We start from the raw sequence: 13,445 nt of genomic DNA, 5'->3' as shown, positions 1-13,445 counted from the left end.
GATTTGACAACTTCTGTCCATAATAAATATAACCCTGACAGTGAATCAATGACTAATTACGACATTTGTATACTACTTACTGACTCGATATTTTCTATTCGGGTGCCGAATACTCTGTACAGCTCCCTTCTTTAGTAACATCCTGGAAATCATCCCAGCATTATAAAGTCCTTGATTCTCAATGTCCTCCTTGCAAAAATGTGCGGTACACACCCGACTCCAAGCAGTTGGAACAACATTCGGCGGATCTCCAAAAACAAAACAAACTTGGCCCATTGCTGGCGGATCACGACATCATCAGGAAATGAATGCAAGGACGTATTCGCTGCTTGGCAGTCAGGAACAGTACAACATATCTTGCCCGTTTAGCTCATAACGTTTTTAAATGCTAACCCAATGCTAACTAACTGTTAAACTTCAATTCCACGCATTTGCTTGCGTACTGCAATAAATAATGGTTGAGTGTGCGCGGTGGCTACAAACATAGAGGGGGCGTTACTATGCAGATGAGAATTCTTACACGTCAGAGGTACGCGTAAGTTTCAGAATGGCTTAGTTCAGTGGGGGAGGATCTCGTGACATCTGAACTGGACGAATGAGCCAAAATGAGAAGTAGAGACATAGACCCCATTGATACAACCACACATTGCTAGAAAACAATGCTAAACACTGGAAAAGGCCATTTATATGATAGTTCCCCTTTAAGGGATCCAATCCAGCTGTCCGTGGTACCTCCGGCTTGGTCAGTAGTCCCTACGAACACAATTGTCAGTGTTTGCGGGTGGGAAGTCGTGAGGGTATGGTGTATGTATGGTATGAGTCCTGGTCATTGCAAACAGCGACTCCTACTGGTCGGTCGGGGCACCCGTTCAGCAGGGAGGGGATCTGGGGGAGATAGTGTGAACCTCAGCACACGTTACAGGGCTCTACGCTAACCTTTTCCCCAAGGAGCACATGTGCTCCTAAATAAAAAAAATTAGGAGCACACAAAGAAATTTAGGAGCACACAAAAATATTTAGGAGCACAGTGAAAATATTTCAAGTAACGGAGTTTATTTTTTTTTCAAAAATAAATGTATATTTGTACTGTGCGTGCATCTGCAAATGGGAACGGGACACACATCTGTGCAATACCACATACCACCAAAGTCACTGGCCCACTGTGTGTGTGTATCTGCGTGTGCAAACGGGAATGGGACACAGACATTTGAACTATTAAGTCATTAATGCCTACTGTGGCAAAGTTGTAGCCAACAACTAGGCCTAATAAGAAAGGCAGTGACATTGAACAAAAAGGAGACACTGGCATTACCACCAGGGCCATCAGTAGAGGGGACTGTAAGGTGCCCTTTCGGTATACTACCTTTGCTAAAACTGTGTTCTCTGTTAAAGGTGGTAACTACTGGAATAGCCTACCAGTTGTGATTAGAGAGTGCCCCACATACTCCATGTTCAAGACCCATCTTAAACCGCATCTTAAGGCAAACCAGAACTGTGATCATTTTTAATCTGATTTAGTTTATGTAACTTGTTTCTTGTTTTTATTGTTGATTGTCACCATGCTTTTACCCTAAGCAGGCTATTTATTTATTGAAAGAGTTTAGCTGTCTCCTGGTGTAAATTAGCTCTTGCTACAACCCTGCATGTTTACATTTTGTATTTTGTACTTGATGTTCATTAACATGTGCTGTCCCTATCAAATAAACTATCAAATCAAACTACTGCTACAAAAGTAACAGTGACTTAACTTTAGCTTTTGCCCCTTTTATGCATACAATGCCTATGTTTTGGCTGTGTTGCTCTTCTAGAAAAATAATCCTTTCAGGGTTGCCTACTGAAATACTGTACACCTCCAGTACAGAAACATTGTTTATGAGTTTGCGTGTCAGGTAGACCATTGATTGACGGTCGATTCTGCCAATTACGTAACACTGCTTGCACTCCGGCCGTCCGGCGCTGCAGCTAGACATATTGCCCACCTCTGCTGTTGTGTGCGACACAACGACATACGCTACTGCATCAACGTTATGATTAACAAAGCAAGGCATTCGTTTTGTTGCATTAACGTTATATTACTATTGCTATCACTAAATCTAGGTGTTCAAAAATCTATTGCTATTGGTAAGACTATAATAAAGGTGCTCCCATAGTCGAGCAGACTGTACTCGGACTGGACTCCACGGAGTTCTGCTGCTCGGAAAACGCTCGCTCGTCTTTCAGGAAGTAAACAAACAAAATGAGAGCTTCCGATTGGTCATTGGCTTTATTTCCCATGAAACCAGTCACGTCACTCTACTGTGATTGGACCGTTGGCTTGAGTGCAATGTGGGACTTGTAGTTTTTTAACGATTCTCAGCGGAGAAATAAAAAGAACGACTGAGGCCCCGTTTAGACGGAAACGCTAGCAGGTGAATCCGCAAATTTTTTTCTGATGTGCCTTTCGTTTATACGGAAACAGCGTTTTTACGGGGTGAAACCGCAAAAAAGTGAGACTACCTTCCAGGGTGGAATTCCTAGAAACGATAAACCTTTGCGCTCTCATCTAAACTGTCAAACCGCATAAAACGATGACGAAAGGGTTGTCAAGGCTCTCGTCGCGTGTACTGCTTACATCACAGGCATGCGTCAGTAGCCTAGAAGCGTAAACAAAGCATGTCTGATTCTATCCATGGCGATCACCTGAAGGCTACATTAGCACTTTTAAATACACAAGAATCTGTCCCGCGGCGTGACTGGACCCACTGTCTGTGAGTGACTCTGCTTTGGTCCAATCACATTCCCCACCCACAGTCTGCGAATCAGAGGCAGAGTAGGGTGGGTCTTCACAGCACGTCATGTGACATATGCGCCAATCGTGTGACAGCGGGGCTCAGTCGTCTGGAGTCGTTACAGCCTCGTCTGCACGGAGAATTCCATCCCAAAACGAAAGTCTAAACGCAAAATTAAAAGTGAAACTGTAAGACGACTGTTGCGGTTTCTGTTCAGACTCTCTCCGTCTAAACGTAGCCTGAGGCTGTAATATGCATTCGCACAACGTGCGAGTAATTGATTTTTCAGGTTCGCACACATATTTTTAGGGGCATATGCGAGCAATATGGTCGCACTGTAGAGCCCTGCATTACGTTCTCTCAGTGAAACTCCTCGCTGTCGGGTGAAAAGAAGCGGCTGGCGACTCCACGTGTATCAGAGGAGGCATGTAATAGTCTACACCCTCCCCAGACCGACAGTAGGGCAATGCGTGCAACCACCAGGAAGGGAATTGGCATAATGACTAAATTGGGGGATGGGAGAAAATTATAGAGGGGAAAAAAAGTGTTTATTCATAAATGTGATGGATAATGCATGGGTCTGCACTTGATTACATTAAACTTTGTATCTGTCATGGCAGTAAGAGCACTGTTGTCATCACTTGTGTGCTCATTATTCATTAGATCCACATGTTTTCTCTAGTCAGTCTTTGTAATTCAGTTCATGCGGTACATATATACAGTAGAACCTCTCAACGTCCCGTGGACTAACACACCGCTTAACCAAACTGCCATAGTGAATAGAAAATTAAGTGATTAAACTATGTTCTAATAATTCTTACAAATGTAATTTAAGTACATTTCAGCCGCAAATTAGGACATCGTATAGGTTATTCTGGAATACAGGCACATGCACGTTTGATGTTTTACGCGTACGTTTATGACCAGTCATTTGTTTCGCAAATCCGTATTACCTCTAGGGATGCACCGATCCGAATTTTTCAGTCCCAATAACGATACCTGGCTTTGGGTATCGGCCGATACCAAGTACCGATCCGATACCAATACCATTATCTGAAATTAAAAAAAATTACTTTCCTAACTTAGTGAAACTAAATGTAACAAATTAACACATAGATATAAATGAATTGTTATTTCTTATTTTATTTATTATTATTATTATTATTATTAAATATTATATAAAAAAAAATAATCATATTATTTTCATTTCTTTTACCGATACCCGATCCAGCTATTTTAGTGATATCGGGGGCCGATATCAATATCGGATCGGTGCATTTACCTCCATTCCTGCTTGGATTAGCAAAGCGCTACTGTAGTACAGTATCGACCGACTCAAGTCTTTGTTTTGTAAATAGCTGCAGAAATGCCTGGACAGACTTGAAACAAAATTCACGAGGCGATCGATTCCTCGGTCGAGCCGGCTCGAGGGTGAGTAAGCCGACCCCTAATGTAAAAAGTGTCCTGGTAATTCTCAAGAGGCCCCAGCGGGCCCCGTTTAGCCGCTTTGACGGTGTTGCGTGGCGTGGCGTTGGCTCTGCGTCGGGCGCGAGCCCCGTTGTGTTTGGAGGGAGAGACATTCCACACATACCTGCCGGCTTTGAGCAGCTTTGTGTGTCCGTGCTAAATATGCCTCCAGCACAAGCCCAGGGGCAGGGTAGAAGAAGAAGAAGAAGAAGACGACGACGGACCCACAGAAGGATCCTCCACCCCCGGAGGGCGGAGAACCCCAGGGACCCAGGCTTTACTGGAAAGAGGGAAAGAAGGTGACCAGGGACCTTGTCACTAGGAGAGGGGAGGTCCACGGGGTGCTAGCTGGGGGGACGCTATACTCCTGGGGTGTGTGTAGACTATAACCCCTCCCCCCTCTCTCTCAGAGACATGGGCTGGAACATTAATAACAAGCTACTGTGTTACAGTAGGGTCAGTCTGATCATAGGCAGACACACCCCGGTCCCTCCCTACTGGTGACAGATAAAATGATAGGTATGAATATTGTCCTCTTATGGTAGAGAGGAGAGGCACTGTTTTTAAGTGTAGAGCGAAGGAGTGTAGTAAGGAGAGAGTTGCTCGACAGTGTGGCGATCTGCCGCTTCCTTAGGAGTTCACTCAGTCGACTATCCTGGAACCTTGATCAAAATAAACAACAATGCTGGGGCCGCTGAAGGTCTCCCAAAAGACGCCAAGTGAATGATTGAATGCCTCAGAGATTCTTTTTTTTTTGTCTGGATTTTACTGGAGGCTGTGAAAGGAAAACATAGATTCAAGAGGTTTATTTGTCACATATACATACCAGGGCATACAGTGAAATGCGGGTGGCCATGCACGCTTTGATTGTGCCATAATACTAAATAATAAAATAGGCATACAACATGAGAGCATTTCCTCTTTACTGGGAGGAAAGATGTGTGCATGCATTTTAGCTTTTTCCTAGTAAATGTTATCAACAAAGGTTTGGCCTGGGTATATAAAGTAGTATAACTCATGTTATTTCTGTCTACTGTGTGTTGTCTGTCGGCACACTTGGCGTAGGTCCCTTTTTCCACAGCTCTTGCAGTATTGATAAGGAGGGAGGTTTCTGAGAGATACACTGTAAAATGTAACCGTAAGATCAGTCAAATAGAGACAGATGACACACATACAGTACACGTACACCATACACACACACACACACACGCACATACACACACACACACACACACTCTCTCTGTGTCTCTCCCTCTCCTAGTGGTGATCCACACACTCTCTCACCATCTCTCCTATAGTGGACGGACACACACACACACACCCACTCTCTCTCTCTCTCTCTGTGTCTCTCCCTCTCCTAGTGGTGATCCACACACTCTCTCTCCCCCTCTCTCCTAGTGGACGGACACACACAGACACCCACTCTTTCTCTCTGAGTCTCTCCCTCTCCTAGTGGTGATCCACCCCCCCTCCCTGCGAGTGGACACACACACACACTAAATAAACAAGCCTTGAGGAATAGTGAGTTGGCATGCTGTCGCCGCCCAGCAGCTGTGCCCTGTGAAATGTCACCCGGCAAGGCTGTGTTTTGATTGGAGGGCGTCTGGATGCCTCCTTGACAGGGCGGCTTTTAGTGTCGCGTCACTGTCACACCGTCTCTGCCCCGGAGCCACGGCACAGAAGGTGAGTCTGCGGCGGCGCTGTCCATCACCGCGGCCAGGCAGCCTCGCTCTGCCACTGTCACCCTGGGTCACCCCTCCAGCGCAGCCTCGCTCTGCCACTGTCACCCTGGGTCACCCCTCCAGCACAGCCTTTTATGGAGTTTCTACTGGGAGAACCTGCAGTGACACAAAAACCGCTCTTGTCAAACCCAGCGGAGCTAGTGGTGCTCTCCATTGTCAGCTGTCAAGAAATCTGCCGCAACATCCGTAAACGGGCTGGAGGTGAAAGTTCATTGCACCGTTTTTTTAAATAATTTTTATCCCAGCGCAAATGGAATATATCATACTGTGGACTCTGCTGTTTGGAGTCGGACAAATGATGAGTATCTCATATTCACAAAAAAAGTGAAAAATAACAAAGAACACGATTATATGTACAACAAGGGCCTCTTCTGTGTTTGCTTACTGTGTTGCGTGCCAAATGACGTAGGCGGTAACTGACGCTTCATGACGAGTCGACGCTTCCACCAAACGTTTGCGGTTCTTGAATTGCATTGGAAAGAGAAAGAAGAACCCATATCAGAACTTTCTGAGGTTCTGAAAGGTTCCTTTTTATAGAAGGTTCCTTTTGTCAGTGGAAAAGTGTAATTTGTGTAACGGTGGCACCTAAATGCCTCCCATGTTCCCCCGGTTGGGTGAAGCCAATTAACTCTGATAAAGAACCACATCATTCATCAAGTTTTAGAGGAACAATGTTTTCAAACTTTATTATCTAAAGACGGAGTATTGTGTTAATTCATAGTTCACAACAGTAGAGTACTTTCTGGTGATGTATCACATTCACACTCCAAATGACTTTACAACTGCAAACACATGGGCTGTCAAACACTTCTAAACTGAGTTCTATGTTTCTTCAGTATAAGGGTTCAATTGTAAATGGTTCCTGAAGCATTCCATGGCAGGACACATGAGGTGACCCACCAAACCTTTGGTGAAATTATGGTAATAGACTGAGAAGCTAATACCATTTATTATTGGCTCAAAACTATTAAATTGTTGGTGAAAACAATGTATGATATGGCTTGTGGGGGCGACAGTGGCCCAGGAGGTAGAACAGCCGCTTGGTAATCGGAAGGTTCACGGTTAGATTCCAGCTCCTCCCAGCAGCGTGTTGAAGTGTCATTGAGCAAGACTCTTAACCTCTAACTGCTCCCGATGAGCAGGTTGGCACCTTGCATAGTTGCGTCCGCCGTCGGTGTGTGAATGGGTGAATGTGAGGCACGGGTTGTAAATCGCTTTGGATAAAAGCGCTATATAAATGCAATCCATTCCATTTACTCAGGGATACAGGTCAAAAGCTCCCACCTTTCTGGTTAATTTTCATCCCGTGACCCTCCTGTCCGAATGCCGGCGGGACCCATCAGCAGGCCATGATTCATAGTTTGAAAACCACTCGTTTTCACAACATACCTCCTTCAGTCGTGTCCTGCAGGCTCGCTATTCGCCTCACGTCAGTGCTGTTTAACACAGCAAAAAATCCTTTAGTGAAAGGTGGCTTATCTCTCTCCCTTCAACATTGTGGTGTGTGTGTTCCATCCTGGCCAGGGCTGCGGCACATTCTTCTGGGTCTTAATAAAGGCGGGTAGTGTTGAGTGTGGCCTTACCCTCCAGTAATGCCCCTTTAATGACGCTGCATTCTGACTAGATGCCACGGCGGGCCAGTCACGGGCACTGAGCATAGCAGCTCAGGCGTGGGAGCCGAGAACATCCATGGCACCCTCTCTCCCACCCTCACCCAGCCACCCCCGGTCTGATTCCAGTCTGATTAGTCATGTTCACCAAGGCAAGGGTAAGCCGGTTTGGGTCCCCCTGTCCCTGCCAAACAATGGCGTAGGAGAGAAAGTGAAGCAAACTTGGTGTTTGGTATAAGCCCGGTTGCACTAAGCTCACTGTGTTAAGTTCCAGGTCCTTCAGCCTTGGGAGTGTTACAATACATTTGTTCCAGACAGGCTCAGCTCAGTCAGATGATCTCAGTCAGAAGGACACACCTTCATATTTTTTAACGTTGAAAGTAAACCTGGTGCTCTCTGGGGCATATACGTCTGGACTGCAGACACGCTCAGTGTTGACTGTTATCGTGCTTATCTGTCTTGGAAGGACAGTTTGGAAATGTAAGACAAAACATTGGAGTAGGATTGCTATCTGTGCGTATGAGAGTACACTATCTGTATGAGTGTCTCTATCTGTGTCTGTGTCTGCAGTGCTACAGTGTGTAAAGCATATCTTTGCAGAAGTCACGCTGCCAACAATCGTTTTGAAGCAGATTGCCCAGTACCCACATGCAGAGAGCGCCATGCAAGTCCAAGCTTGCATCCACACTGTGACTTCGCTGTACTTCTAACTATCAGAACCAGTTGTTATACGTCCCTCTGAAATGATACTTTCCTCTCAGATACTCCCCAAACTGCTGCACCCACACACACAGTTCAAACGTCCCTACGGCCCCTAGTGGCCGCAGAGACCAAGCAGCAGCATGTCATTTTTTTTCTGCAAGTGTAAAAAAAAAATTTACTCAAAGTTTCCATCAAAGCCGGCGCATCATCCGACATCAAAGGGGCAGATTGTGGGTTCAGTTCCCCAGATTCCATGGGAGCTCTCTGGCCAAGAACCCAGTGAAGCTCAACAGAACAGCACTCACTTGTCCTCCCTTCTCTCTCCCTCTTTCTCTCTCTCTCTCTATCCCTATCCCAGCCCTTGTTTGTTTGACTCATTTTCTCCCTGACAAGTATAAAGAGCCGGCCCCCTCGTTAGGCTAACGAAGGCCACAACAACTGTTGGATTTGGGTAGCACGCTCAGCTGGCTCGGAGGCCAGGGAGGGAGGGAGGGAGGGAGGGAGAGGGAATACTGAGAGCACACCAGTAGAGATGGAGAGAGTTCGAGAGAGACAGAGAGGAAACAGAAGTTGAGCAGCATCTTTTGTGATGTTCCCAGAACATTGCTCAGTGACCCGGTGAGCCTCGGGGGGAAAGTGGATGTTCTGTTGCGATGTGCACCAGGCTCTGACTCACTTGTGGTTCTGTTTGCGAGCGCCTCGTCTGGTTGGCTCCCGCACCAGTCAGGTGACCTTCGAGGATACCCGTGAACTGCTCATCTGAGACTACGGTGGTCCGGAAAAATGTGAGAGGGGGAGCATGCGTGCATTGTATTTAAGCAAAAAAGAAAAAAGGCTTATAAAATCACACAGCATATAAAATCATAACAATAAGACAAGTAAGGATAACAATCAATTAAAACATGTACAACTTGATTGACAATGGTTGGAGATCAAGGTTTTAAACTCTGCAACAGAGGGGAGAATCTTGAGCTTTAAGGGCCGTATATAATGCCAAACACTGGTCACTGAAGATGAAAGATTCTTCTAATGATATTTGGCCTTCTATGGCTGGTGAGCAGGCCTCGTGCCAATCAATCTCTCCCAGAACCACATCCAGAACTATACAGTGAAATGCATTCTGTTGCTATCAGTTCTCTCTGTGTGTGTGTGTGTGTGTGTTGCTGTTCAAAGGAGCAGACCCACCTGATTAAGGCTGTCTCATGACGCTGCAGTGCTGACCGCCTCAGGTCTTAGACTGGCTGCCAACTCCACCGCCAGGCTCACCCAGCCTCCTACACACCCCATCATTGCCTGCTGTAGGCCACACATTCGTGCTAGAACACACACGTCACACACACACACACACACACACACACACACACACACACACACACACACACACACACACACACACACACACACACACACACACACACACACACACACACACACACACACAATAGTGCATACTATATTGTACTGTAGCAATGGCATCCTTCAATCTAGCTTACCAGTCGTTACATCCACCCTGTTCAGCCATTTCTACACACCCTGTCTCGCAACTGCATACAACAGCACTTAAGCAGCTATCGTAGGCCTAAAAAACATTCTGCCAGCTGCAATGAGCTTCGTGGATAACGTATCGAGGCAGTAATCTCATTGATTTCTTGGATTGAAAGGTGACACACGAGGTGTCATTCATTACTTGGTGGCAGTAGCCTCTTTTGGAGGAACTTCTGAGGGAACTTTCGCAGCACTGGCGGTTCCACTCTCGCAGGCACCACCCGACCATAGCGGCAGCAGTGGAAGTCATGGAGTGCCAGAGAGAGTCGGGGAGCAGAGCCTCTCTCAGGCAGGGGCCGGCAACAGAGGGTGTCTCCCCAGGAAGCGAGGGCTCTGGCTGAGGCGTCTGGCCGTCAGCACGAGGCCCTCTGCTCCGGGTAATGGGAAGCAGCCTTCCTGCTAAATGTGGTGTAGAGAAGTAAATTGCTGGGGTGCAGCTGTCGGCAGGCAGGCTGGCTGCCGCGGTGGGGGGGAGAAGAGCAGGAGGCCGAGGGAGGTGGCACCTCCGTCATTCGGCTCCGCTCGCTGCGAGCCCCGCTGTGTGCTTACTTTGCTGTGCAGAATCCTCCTGCTTGCCACAACTGTGGTGCCGGGCTGGGCTCTCTGTCTCCGTCTGTCTGTGTGGCTCTCTCTCTTTCCTCTTTGTCTCCGTCACTTCCTCGGTCTCTTCATCTCTGTCGTTCCCCTTGTTCTCTTCGTCGTACTCCCACATTCTTCCTCTTCCTCCTGTCGGTCTTAACACCCCCCCCCCCCCCCCTCCTCCTCCCTCCACACCCTCGTTTTCTTTTCTGCCTCTGCCAGCCCCCTACACCCCCTCCTCCTCCCTCCTCCTCCTCCTCCACTTCCAGAGCTCACAGCCCCCTCCCTCCCTCCCTCCCTCCCTCCTCCACCACCAGGATAATGACCGCGCTGACAACACAGACCCGCGGCGGAAGCTGCTTTCCACCGGCGTGGAGCCCCCCAGTCCCTGACATCAATCACATCACTGGCTCCCTTCTCTCCCCAGTTGGAAGAGGGAGAGGGAGAGGGAGAGAGAGAGGAAGAGGGGGAGGGAGGGAGGTAGAGCCATGGGGGGAGAGAGTGTGGGCCATCCAAGCCAGGATGCTCAGCTGTCTGCAGACTGAGACTTGACTGTATGTCCAGAGTCACATCCTCCACATCAGCCTGTCTGGATGCCCCCCGGAGCAGCACAGAGTCTGGGCACAGAGCTGCATTGAAAGCGCTGCCCGGCCATCGGTGGGCTTTTTATGGATCGACAAATGATTTTAGGTTTCGCTGGGAGAGACGCGTCCGGTCCTCCTTATCTGTGCCCATTTAACAGCTGGAGTCTCGTATACCTGGCTCTCCAGACACCAAGCTTCCTCTCTTCCGTTTGAGGCTGTCGTTTTCCTAGCCGGGTCCTTGAGAGTTAATTGGCACTAATTTGCACTAAATAAAGTGTGTTTATTTGTTTGCCGTGCAGTAACCCAGTTAAGTAATCCATGGACTGCTTGTTTACCCAGGGAGAGGGGGCAAATCCCAGCCCCAGGGAGGCGGGGGGGGGGGGACTTCCCACAGTGTCTCTATGGTAATCAGCAGGTGTCACTCGCTGCCGAGAAGAAGTGAGGGCTTTCTTACAAGCGTGAGAAAGAGGGGCAGCCTCCATCGCCCACCCCCCCTCCCCCCTTTTTTTCCTGTAGCAGCAGCAGCAGCCACAGTGACACAGAGAGAGGGATGGAGAGAGGGGGAAGGACAGAGAGAGAGAGAGCTGCAGCAGAGGCCGGGGTGGCCCTTCTCCACGACCTGTTGATGCCGCTGGCAAAGCCCTGGTAGGGGAGACTCCATCCAGCTGCATGGGAGACAGACAGACAAAAGAGGAGAGGGGGGGACGGCAGGAAGAGGGAAGAAAGATGGAAGAAAGGCGAGAATGAGGCTGGCATGTGAGCCTTCCCTGGGACCGTCTTATATGGGCATAGGGAGATGGGTAGAGGGGCAGAGGGGTAGATCGTAGATGGTGGTCGGGGGCAGACGCAGAAGCCCGGCCTATAGTTGACGGGGCCCAGAGCAGGGCGTGCGTGCGCGTGTGTGTGTGTGGGAGGGAGTGGGAGGGTACGAGGGCTCAGTGGTGACCCCCCCCCCCCCATTGGGGAGCCCCCTCTCCTCTGGCTCATTGAGATGCAGGGCACAGGGTGGCAGGCCGCAGCTGCAGCCTAGAGGCAGGGTCCAACAGAAAAGGGCCGAAGGGATGGAGGGGGCGGCCGAGGAAAAACCAACAAAAGACATAGCCCCCCCGTCCCCTCCCTCGCTTTGGAGTTCTAATTCCCTAATCCTCAACCTCCGCCCCCCCCCCTCGCCCCCTTCACTACTGATTCTCACCACACACTCACGCACACACACACAGTTACCACTGGCTCCCTTCCTCTCATCCCATGAATGGCCAGACGGGGACAAAACACAACAGCAGCCCCCCCCCCCCAGGAAGTCCAACCACTGGGTGTAGGCACTGAGAAGGCCTCATTTTCTCTACTCCTCTCCGTGTGTGTGTGTGTATTCTTGCATGTGTTAATGTACATGTGATGCCAGATCACAGAGGTGGGCCTCCCTCCTTTTCAGGGGGGGGGGGGGTGGCTGTGTGTGTGTGATGAATGTTGCATGATGCGTTCTTTATTAAAGAGCCAGCTAGCCTCGGCAGCTGGGACCTCCACACATTCCTGCCGTTGTCTCGTAGCGACGGTCGGTGCAGGACGCTCCGCAGACACGGTCGCTAACCTCCGTCACTCTGCGCTCCCTCCCCTCGTCCGCCGCCTTCCGCATTTCTGCCTTGTTCTTCGCTAGGCCCCTCGTCGAGTTCTGGCCCCGGCCGGCCCGTACTGTTGGGGCCTCTTAAGCCAAGCTGACTTGCAAATGGCCCCGGTGTCAAAAGGAAGCATTAAAGTGAGTCTAAATCCTTTTCGGAGGAAGTGGGTCTCGTCTGGAAATCGCAAGTTTCAGTCATTTGGGGAGAATCGTCTCGGCATCTGGATTGGGTAAATGGTGAATGGCTGGATTTATATATATATAGCGCTTTTTATCCAAAGAGCTTTACAATTTGTTCCTCACATTTTACCCACTCACTCACACATTCAAACACCAATGGCGGAGGCAACCATGCAAGGTGCCAACCTGCACATCAGGAGCAATTAGGGGGTTAAGTGTCTTGCTCAAGGACACTTCGACATCAAGGAGCGGGAATCGAACCCGGGAACCTCCGGATTACCAGACGACTGCTCTACCTCCTGAGCCACTGTTGCCACTGTTGGATGATCCATGTTGGTTCATTGTTAACAGCCTTTTGGTAGCCGTCGGTTAAACATTGATATATAACGACTTGTTTTGTTTTCCGCCTGTGAAGAAGAATGTTTTTTCCCTGTGTCTTCTCAAGAGTTATCCTACAGCACCTTCTCGTACTCCCAACACAAACCATTACCGGCAGACCTGACGTACAGCGCTCCTATCATCCATCAGAGGTGAAGTTTTGTAAACAAACACGCACGGACAAGTGCACACACACACAAACACAGACACGCAGTCCGCCAGTCAGTGTTTACAGGTGCAGTGGAACCTGTTTCCTCTCACTCTTAAGTGTTTTTTAT

The 13,445-nt window shown here is 48.7% G+C and overlaps 1 protein-coding gene across 2 annotated transcripts in view; it reads left to right on the top strand.

Moving 5' to 3' along the window:
• The window catches only part of akt1 (v-akt murine thymoma viral oncogene homolog 1), a 69,995-nt gene that overhangs the window by 7,102 nt on the left and 49,448 nt on the right, over window positions 1-13,445 (top strand). The window lies entirely within an intron of this gene.

This window comes from Notolepis coatsorum (genome assembly GCF_963971535.1).
Source record: "Notolepis coatsorum genome assembly, chromosome: 3".
NCBI classification, from domain to species: Eukaryota; Metazoa; Chordata; class Actinopteri; order Aulopiformes; family Paralepididae; genus Notolepis; species Notolepis coatsorum.
Note: the sequence above shows the minus strand (reverse complement) of the source record. Positions and strands in the feature narration are given on the sequence as shown.